Source organism: Pipistrellus hanaki (genome assembly GCF_964339955.1).
Source record: "Pipistrellus hanaki genome assembly, chromosome: 3".
NCBI lineage: Eukaryota > Metazoa > Chordata > Mammalia > Chiroptera > Vespertilionidae > Pipistrellus > Pipistrellus hanaki.
Genome location: NC_140505.1, coordinates 29,199,567 through 29,209,048, shown reverse-complemented (window position 1 = coordinate 29,209,048; position 9,482 = coordinate 29,199,567).

The window sequence follows — 9,482 nt, the reverse complement described above, 5'->3', positions numbered from 1 at the left end:
GTTAGAGAATATAACTCCTATCTTATTAAGGGAAGGGAAGGAAAATACATTTTTTTTTAATACCTGCAAGTGTAAGACCCAAGTGTAGAATGTAATGTCATTGAGCCCTCAACAAACCTTTTGAGTAATTTTCAGTCCCATTTTATAATAAAATTAGAGGCCCAATGCATGAAAATTCATGCAAGAGTAGGCCTTCCCCCAGCTGCCAGCACCAGCACCCTGGACCTGGGCTGCTTCCCTCTGGCCCCAGCTTCGTCCAGAAGTACATCTGGTCTAATTAGCATATTACCATTTTATTATGATAGTAGGCTTTGAGTAGTTCAGTAACGCTCAAGGTTGCTCAGAATAGAGCAATAATTTGAATCTGTCTCCAGTTCTATATATGTTGTCTCAAACAGTTTGACAGTTTTTATTTATATGGTAATAGATTTAAGATGTTGAGATTGAATTAAAAGTAGACCAGTTCTTCAGGAACATGCCCCAAACATGGACTATGAATTAAAATATTAGGCCAGTCAGAGAAGATAATAAACAACATAAACTGATGAAAAAAAATCCAGAGACACAAGAAGCATCTTAGACCATCAAACCTCAGAGGGAAGGTAGGGGAGGGTGGGGGTAAGAGGGAGAGGTCAACCAAAGGACTTGTATGCATGCATATAAGCCTAACCAATGGACACAGGCAACAGGGAGTGAGGGTATGAGTTGGGGGGGGGGGGGAGCGGAGACACACACAATAGGGAGATGAGGACACATGTATTACCTTAAAATAAAAGAAAAATAGAGATGATAAAAATTATTAGGAATAATACACAACTAATTCTTTTCAGAGTAAATATGTATTCCTGTAGGAAAGTTTATAAATTAATAGGATTTCTCTCATCCTCTTTCCTTAGCCTTTTATAGATAACCACATCTCAAAAAATCAGGGAGTCATCTTCCTCACAAAATGAAACATACTTTTGAAACTGATTTTGCTATTTTTCCCCCAGTATGATTTATTTTCCCAACCTTACTACTACTGTCATACTAGTCCCTGAAATTATTTTATAATAGCTAACGTTTTTATTGAGTGCTTGTAATGTGCCAAGTGTTGTTCTGACCTTTTTTTTTTTGGTCATTCTTGATAACTGAATAGAATGAGCTCGTTTCTGACTTCACTGATTCCACTTCTTGATCTTTGTTCTGTTCTAACTTGCTAGAAAAACTTCATGCCTTTTCCTACTGAAGGACATTTATTAACTGCATTTCTCATTAGATCAAAGTCAGACTTCTTGATCCATAGGTTCCTTCAGAAATTTTATGAATCAAACTCATTCCTCTTCTAGTATGTGTTTACTCATTCCCAGTGCTTTAACCTGTCAATCGAATAGCCTCTCACCTCGCTAGGCTCCTGAGCCATGACCCAAATTCATGGTAGCTCCAACAAGTTTCTCCCCTGTCTAAATACCTATTGCCCTCACTACATTCTGTCCTTTGATCTCCTGTCTACTTCCTTATTGCACACTGTCATATTTCCCTTTTGTGTGTCTTACTACTTCAGTAAACCAAGACATGGCAGACTGTCAAGCTTCTCTTCCACAGCACCTGGCATGGTGCTAAGCACCTTGGTGTTAAATATATTTTCTGAATAGAATTGGCTCACAGTTAAAAACTTCGTTCAAACATTTCCTTCTTTCAGAAGGAAAAAGGTGCACAAAGGCAATTGCTGTAATATTTTGTATTGAAGTTTGAGACCTAGAATGACAACACACCTGGAAGAGAAATTAAACACACACACAAAACCAATGATTAAAGTGGAAAGACCAGAAGTTGCCCATGTGTTTAAATTACTGTTCAATATTAAAGGGGTTATAATATATAATTATTCAGGACATTGCCACTTGGGGGATCTAAATGTTAGCATATCTCTATAGAGGAGCCTTGAACTCGTACCTCTGAACCGCATCGAGCATGGCCAGGAGTGTACCTGAGGAGGGGCGGTGAAAGACTAAAGAAAACAGACAAGAGAATACAGTTGGGGCCAGGTAGGATCACTGTGCCTGGATGAGGAAACAGTGTCACAGCCTGTAAGCTGCAGCTTTATTTTGTAATCAGATCACACAAATCAAAAATGAGGGCAAGATGTTTACAACGTTCTTATGAATTTCAAACCTTCTTTCCTGTTGTTGATTTTCTCTGAACTCTGTCAAGCCTTGTTTTGGCAACACTTGCTGTACCCCCTGCAGCTCACATCCCTTAGCTACCTAGGACTGCAGGGCTAGACTGTAAGGCTGGGCTTACAGCCATGGCCTTTTGGCTATAAATGTGCTGGGAAAGCCCTCCAAGCTGGCATTTGTATGTGGCTTTGCCACATGTCATTCCGAGGCTTGAACCTGTCTGAATGCTGTAGCCACTCTCCACACACCTCAAAGTGTATGTCCTGGGAATAAGGGTCATGAAAATGCCAATAAGTGCCTGTGACATCTCATTGGTTTAAAAATAACAAGGATAATGATAATTTTTTAAAAAGGGATTCACAGGTACATAAGGAAGAAATATAAAGAAATAAAAGTTGAGCCCTGGCCGAAGCCGGTTTGGCTCAGTGGTAGAGCGTTGGTCTGCGGACTGAAAGGTCCCAGGTTCGATTCTGGGCAAGGGCATGTACATTGGTTGCGGGCACATCCCCGGTAGGGGGTGTGCAAGAGGCAGCTGGTCGATGTTTCTCTCTCATCGATGTTTCTAGCTCTATATCTCTTTTCCTTCCTCTCTGTAAAAAATCAATAAAATATATTAAAAAAAAAAAAAAAAAAGTTGAGCCCTGGCCTATGTTGCTTGGTAGTAGAGCATTAGCCTACACATGAAAGGGTCATGGGTTCGAATCCCAGTAAAGGACATTCACCTGGTTTCAGATTCTATTCCCAGCCTTGGTAGTAGTGCATGTGGGAGACAACCAATTGATGTGTCCCTCCCACATCAATGTTTCTCACTCCTCTCCCCCTGATTCCACTCTCTAGAAATCAATGGAAAAAGCATACTCAAGTGAGGATTAAAAAAAAAGTTGGGGCATAATCACTATCATCCGTAGTATATGTCCCACAGCAAGGGGTTCTTTGGCCTTCCCTTACTGTGCCCTCCTGACATTCCTGTTCTTGTCTTACCCTACACCAGTTCAGCTAATTATTGCTAAACTTAATGATCTCATCTGATTTCTGTGCTTTTTGCTTGACTTTTTTTTACGAGTATTTTGTGTCTTTGCTCAGCTTAAGCTTAATTTATAAGTAATAGCTATTACCTATATATTTACAGTCAATTGATGGTTGGCAAAAGTGCCAAGAAAATTCATTATTGAAAGGATGGTCTTTTTAACAAATGGCATGTGCCAACTAAATATCCACATGCACATGAATGGATTTGGATTCCTATATCACATCATATAAAAATTATTTCAAGCCGAAACCGGTTTGGCTCAGTGGTAGAGTGTCGGTCTGTGGACTGAAAGGTCCCGGGTTCGATTCCAGTCAGGGGCATGTATGTTGGTTGCGGGCACATCCCCGGTAGGGGGTGTGCAAGAGGCAGCTGTTCGATGTTTCTCTCTCATCGACGTTTCTAGCTCTCTATTTCTCTCCCTTCCTCTCTGTAAAAAATCAATAAAATATATATTTTTTAAATTATTTCAAAATGGAGCAAAGACCTAGATGAAAACATAGCTGCAATCTTTAGGTAATGATTTCTTAGGTGTGACACCAAAAGCACAAGCGGCAAAAGAAAAAATAAATTGTGCTTGCCAAAGTGTATTTTATTTATTATTTATTTATTTTAAAATATATTTTATTGATTTTTTACAGAGAGGAAGGGAGAGAGAGAGAGAGAGAGCTAGAAATGTCGATGAGAGAAACATCGAACAGTTGCCTCTTGCACACCCCTTACCAGGGAAGTGCCCGCAACCAACGTACATGCCCCTGACTGGAATAGAACCCGGGACCTTTCAGTCCACAGACTGACGCTCTACTACTGAGCCAAACTGGTTTCGGCAACCAAAGTGTATTTTAAATTGTGCCTCAAAGAACATTATCAAGAAAATAAAAAGGCAACCTACGGTATGGTAGAAAATTCTTGCAAATCATATATCTGATAAGGGTTTTATTTCTAGAAGATAAAAATAACACAATTCAACAATATAAAGACAACCCAATTTAAAAATGGGCAAAGCATAGCCAGTTTGGCTCAGTGGATAGAACATAGGCCTGAGGAACGAAGGGTCATGGGCTCGATTCAGTCAAGGGCATGTACCTGGGTTGCAGGCTCCTCCTTGGCCTGGGCCCTGGTCAGGGTGCATGCAGAAGGCAACTGATCAATGTGTTTCTCTCACATCAATATTTCTCTCTGTCTTTCCCTGTCTCTCCCACTCTCTCTCAAAATCAATGGAAAAATATCCTCAGGTGAGGATTAAAAAAGAAAAATAGGCAAAGAATTTGAATAGACATTCTTCAGAGAAGACAGAACAATAAGTACATAGGAAAGATCTCAGTGTCATTAGTAATAAGGGAAATGCAAATCAAAACTACATTGAGATATTCACACCACTAGGATGCATAAAATAAAACACATGGCCAAGCCAGTGAGCCTCAGTGGTTGAATGTTGACCTATGAACCAGGAGGTCACAGTTCATTCAATTCACGGTCGGGGCACATGTCCCCGTTTGCTGTCTTCATCCCCAGTGTGGGGCATGCATGAGGCAGCCAATTAATGATTCTTTCTCATCATTGATATTTCTATCTAATGCTCCCTCTCCCTCTCTGAAATCAATAAAAATATTTTTTTTTTAAATATGGGCAACAATAAGCATCAGTGAGGATGTGAAGAAATGTTGAACACATTGCTGGTGGGAATGTGAAATGGAGTAGCTACTTTGGAAAAAAATCTAGCAGTTCTAAAAAATGTTTAAAGTGGAGCTAGCATAAGGCACCATTTTCTGAAACACTTTTATTAACCATCTTAACCTATAATCATGTTCTCATTATACACTTTAATTTCTTCCTTCACTGTTATGTAAGATTTACTCATGAATTTAGCTGGTCATCCACAATCCTCATTAGAATTGGATTACCACACCTTTACTTACTTAACGTCAACTCCTATAGGTTGACAGTAAAAATTGTGACAATGTTAATTTTTATATTTTCTTTTTTTCCTTTGCTGGACACTGAGAGGTGACAGAAACGAACATAGTTATGATAAAGATAAAAGAGTAAGAAAAGGAGATGATGGCATTCACATTTAAAATGTCTGTTACTTTGGAATTTGTAGATGTGGAATTATTACCACTCATTGGCCAAGAGCAGACCAAGACAGTTCATTATAGTATTAGAGGTCCAACGAACAAAATCCGTGCATTGGGGGGCGGGGCGGGGCGGGGAGTCCCCTCAGCCTGGCCTGCGAGGACACCAGCCTCCTGTGCCCCAGCCAGCCTCTGGCCAGAGACCCATCCGCCCTCTCTCCCTCCATGGACCAGGGCACTGGACACAGGGGCCTGTTGCTGGGGTGACACCATCAGCGTCCAGTGCCCCAGCCGCTAAGGGTGCCTCCATATTTGTGTCGGAGTGATGGTTAATTTGCATGTTGCCCTTTTATTAGATAGGATTGCCTCTGCTGTGACTGTAGCAGCAGAGAGGGAGAGGTTATTTATGATGCCCTTTTTATTCTGCTTCATTGATTTCTCTGTCTTCATTTCAGTACCACCCTCCTACTTATTGAAGCTTTGTAGAAAGTTTTGAAATCATTTAGTGTAAATCTGCAACATTTATTCATTTATTTTTGCATCAGGTTTTTTCCCCCAAGATTTTTTTGACTATCCTAATTAGTTGAATTTCCATGCAAGTACTGAAACCAGAATGCTACTTCTTTATAAAAGCCTAGAAATTGATGGACTACCAATTTGGGTTGAATTAATATCTTAAAAATGCTCATCTTGAGGCTTTCTTTAAGTTCTCTCAACATTCTTTTTAACTTTCAGTTTATAATATTTTCAAATATTACTATACCTCTTACATAAAATTTAAGAACTTTATATTTATGTTTTTTTCTTCTTGTCTGTATGCTATTTTTGTTACTTATTTTGCTTCTATATACTATGTTATTCTCACACCAAAAACTCAAACACAGATGCATTGATATAAGAACAAATATTGGCCAAATAAAGAAGTTGCTCTTTTACACCAACTTAGTATTATCATTTTACTTTTTTAGAAAAAGCGTTGTTAAATGCATTGATAAAAGACTGAGATGCCACCTCCAATAGTTACTTTTCACAGAACTTGTAAAAAGAAAAAGAAAAAAAACAGGGATTAATTATTTTTTTATTATTTTTTGTTGAGTTACAAAATTTTTATACATACACAGATGTTGAAATAATAAAATTGATGACCGTTCATTATTGGTTATTTAGATTCAGAATTTGCTTCTCTTTTTCTCCATATTTGCTTCACCTCTCTGTCAGTTGGTTAGATCTATCATATATGTATTTTTTTATGTTGAATAATTTCCAGTAGCTTGCAGGTACAAAATCACTGTACCTCTCAAGAAAAATGACATGCTAAGGTTATGAAGGGATATCTCAGATGCAGGAGGTTTCCCAAGAGGCATGAAGCTTAGACCTGCCTCTTTGGCCTGCCTCCCTTGGGAGTGAGGCCAGCTCCCTCAAGTCTCAGCTCTTCCTACCAGTTTTGAGATGGCCTCCTTTGCCAATCCTTGGTTAGAAGTCTCCTCTTCAGAGAATCTTCAGTTGGTAATTCACAGTGACTGTACCCCAATTTTTATTTCCAGTTCAGTTCAGAATAGATCTACCTATTCTGCTGCCATTTTATACCTCTGCTATTTGATTTGACATGTTATCTTTGTTAATTGATAAAGGATAATAAAAATTTCACATGAATTTTGGGCACTGCGTCATGGTTGTTTTTGCTGAGTGTGGAAATATCACCATGGGGCTGGATTGTGTTTAATTTTTGAAACCACTTGAAACTCATTATTCACTTTAAAATATGTAAACAACTGTAGCTGTGAGATAACAGATTACGCTTTTGCTTAAAATTCTGGGGATCACTCTTTTTTTAAAAAACACTAGTAGTAAAACAAACAGGCTTGTGTTTAACAGAGGAATAGACAAAAGTCAGCAAGTTCACTTTAAATTAAATAAATTCAGGAGTAATTAACAATAAGTATAATGGATGAATTCTTACTAACCTGTGAGAATGTTTTATGACTGCCTACAATGATCTAATACAGATTTTACAAATTTTTGTATAAAATCATATTTCTTTTGAGCAACAAGACTTGGTAATAAAATAATTTCCAAACAAGAAAGTCTTTAGATTTCTCTTTGAGTAGCACAGAAAATAAGAAAGTAGTCACTGGTTCTCAATAGAGGACTAAACATATAGAATTTAATCTTTTAAAAAATATATTTAATTTACTTCAAAGAGGAAGAGAGAGGGAGAGAGAGAGATAAAAACAGCAATGACAAGAGAGAATCATTGATTGGCTGCCTCTTACATGTCCCACATTGGGGATTGAGCCCACAGCCCAGGCATGTGCCCTGACTGGGAATCAAACCATGACCTCCTGGCTCATAGGTCTATATGCTCAACCACTGAGCCATGCGGCTGGGCTGGAATTTAATCTTAAGTGAGATTTTATGTTATTTTTTACTGTTTTCTCCAGCATGAGTAGATTCTTGGCAGTAATACTGGTGATTTGAAGTATGTGTATGTTTTTAGTGTTACTAGGTATTGCCAGATTGTTTTAAAAAGATAACTTTATTATTTTACATTTTTGAAAATGTGTCCTGTGCTCATACCCTAACTAACAATTAATCATCAATGCTTATCTTCATCAGTTTTTTTTTTTCCATTTTCTGTATTATTTTGGCTTATTTTATTCTTTTTCAAATTTCGCATGAGCATTTGATTCTTTTGAATATCATTGTATTTTGACTATGGCTTTGTTTTCAGTGCTATAATTTTATGAATGAGTATTACTTTTGCTGTTTTAGTATAAATTATTTTTGTTCTGATCACATTGTAGTTATTTCTAACTTCAGTTTTGCATACCTCCTTGATTTAAACTTTACCTGTGTATCTTTATGTTTTCAAGTAATCTACTCTTTGATCAACTTTTGTAAATATTTCTATTTTTATTAAATTATAATCATAAGTAGGATATTTCAGTTATCTGTTGCTACGTAATAAACCACCCTAATTTTGTGTCTTATAACTGTGATGATTTTATTATTTTGGTGATTCTGTGGATTTTCTGAGTGGTTCTTTCGCAAGCTGCACCTCATTCACTCTTGTGGTACATGCCTCTGGTAGCCAGGCTGGGCTGGGAGCTTCAAGAAGGCCTGGCTCACATATCTGGCAGTAGATGCTGTCTCTTGGCTGGGACACTCTGGTGCTTCTCCATGTGTCTTCTCATCCCCAAGTAGGCCAGATAGACTTTCTTCTATGATAGTCTCAGGAAAGCAGTCCAAGAGAGTAAAGGCTGAAACTGGGTCACATTTGCCATTTCTTACTGGTCAAAGCAACTCACAAAGTCAACTCAGATTCAGTGGGCAAGGAAATAGAGGAATCCTTTGATAAGCAGAGCTACAGTCACATTGTAAAGTCACAAACCCCCACCAGAGGGCTTGTACCCTCATGGAAACGTGCAGTTTATTGATGAGGCGTCTAAGGAGACTTTCCTTCCCTCTTCTCCCCTTATATTGTCCCAGTCTGAAGGACAGAAGGAGGAACTCTACTCATTGAGGTCCTTTGTGGGCTCTCAGAGGTCAAGGAAACTTGGCAAATTCATATGGGGCTCATGATAACTACTCCTGGAACCCATAGATTTCTGCTTACCCATTCATTCCAAGGTCCACTGAGACTCCAGTCTCATATACAATACTGTAAATTCTTACTTTTTGGAGAAAAGCTTCACATCCTTTTTCTCTGCTTACGGCCAATTAGAACCAAGGTCTCACTAACCTCCAGCTAGTCTCTAGGCTCTCAGCTCCCTGCAGCTTAGCTCAGGGAAGATAGATAACTTAAAAAGTTGGTAGGAAGACGAAGAAGGAAGATTCACTTACATTGCATTTTCCACAAAATACCCTGGTCCTCCCTTGGTTTGTCTTCTGTTTGAGGTGATTTACTCCTTACAAGGAGACTCATAATTTTGATTTGATATTTTCCTTTTTGAAAGAAGGGACTGAATTTATCTGGGTCCACATAGAAAAGGCAGGTCCATTAAATATATCTCCACATAATAGCACTTTTAAAGATGTTTTCTTAAGTTTCCTAACACTACTAAATAACCAAGTTATAAAAAATAACTCTATAGTACTGAAAATAAGACTTTCCTTAAATGAATTAGTTTTTCTGGCAATGCATGCTGACCTTTTCTTTTTACATTGTAGTTTTTAAAAGGACATTTGGGAAAATTCTGAAAGAATATTCAAAACTGTTGT